The sequence below is a fragment of the Mus caroli genome, chromosome X (assembly GCF_900094665.2).
Source record: "Mus caroli chromosome X, CAROLI_EIJ_v1.1, whole genome shotgun sequence".
NCBI lineage: Eukaryota > Metazoa > Chordata > Mammalia > Rodentia > Muridae > Mus > Mus caroli.
This window is the reverse complement of record NC_034589.1, coordinates 88,289,646-88,291,069: the sequence shown is the minus strand read 5'-3', so window position 1 is coordinate 88,291,069 and position 1,424 is coordinate 88,289,646.

The following is a 1,424-nucleotide window of genomic DNA, read 5'->3' as shown; positions in this document are numbered from 1 at the left end:
GGCGCACGCCTTTAATCCCAGCACTTGGGAGGCAGAGGCAGGCGGATCTCTGAGTTCGAGGCCAGCCTGGTCTACAGAGTGAGTTCCAGGACAGCTGGGCTACACAGAGAAACCCTGTCTCGAAAAACTAAAAAAAAAAAAAAGACACTTTCTAAAAAAAAAAAAGTTAAAAAAAAAAATAAAGATCTGTGGAGGCCAGTACCAATGGATATATCTGAAAAGAGAAGAAAATAAAAAGAAAAGTTGCATGCATTTCAGTATAATTTGGAAGTGAACTTATATTAATTAGTTTGTTTGCTCATTTGTATGGTTATTTATTTACTCTATTTTTTTGAGACAGGGTTTCTTTGGGCAGTGCTAGCTTGAACTAGCTCTGTAGACCAGGTTGGCCTCAAAACTCACAGCCATCTGCCCCACTGCTTCCTCCTGAGTGATGGAATTAAAGATTTCCCAAGTGCTAGAATTCAAGGCATGTGCCACCACTGCCTGGCAAGTTACATTACTTTAAAATGTATAGTTAAAAGCCTCAAGGCAATCACTAAAAAGTAAATATATATATATATATATATATATATATATATATATATATATATATCCTATACCAAAAGAGGAAATTAAAAAAACCACATGAGCCACCCCATTAAAGCAGAAAATGAAACAATATATACAGGGAGGGGCAAAGGGTTTTGAGCCACTATAAATGCATGCAAAAATGCTCAGTATCAGTAGTCACCAGAAAAGTACATGTTAAGATTCACAATGGGATATTAGTATGCACTACTAGGAAGGAATTTGAAATAGAATCTGACAGTACTACTGAGGATGCATAATGCCTGGATCTCTAACATTGCCTCAGCCACCTTAAAATTAGTAGTTTATTTTAAAGATAAACATGTATTTACCAGCAACCCCATGCTTTAAGTCTTTATTCAAGGGAAATGGAACATGTCTATAAATGGTGGTACACATAATTATAAAAATAGAGCACAAACAGGTTAGTATTTATCCACAGCTAAGGTCAAGACACTAGCATTGGGAGATACTGGTAAAGTGTCCACACATCTGTGTCTACATACAGCTTGGCTCATTAGTTGTAAAAAGTAGGTGGACTCTTTCTGCATTGTTTCTTACAACTGCATGTGAATTTACAATCATCTCTAATGAAGTTTAATTAACACTTTAAGGAAATGTACAATCTGCAAAATTCAAGTGAGTATTGAGAGGATACATTGAGTATTGAGAGGAATTTGCCCACTGAATGAAAAAGGTACAGAGATCCTGAGTATAGTTGTCAATAAGTGCAGCTAACCATTGATTATTTATAGCAGCGGAGGACAATGAGATTAAAGTTCAATCAAGAGGTAATGTTTCCTGAGGATGTAAGATAGCTTATATACGACCAGAAGAACGTCAAGTTTATATAC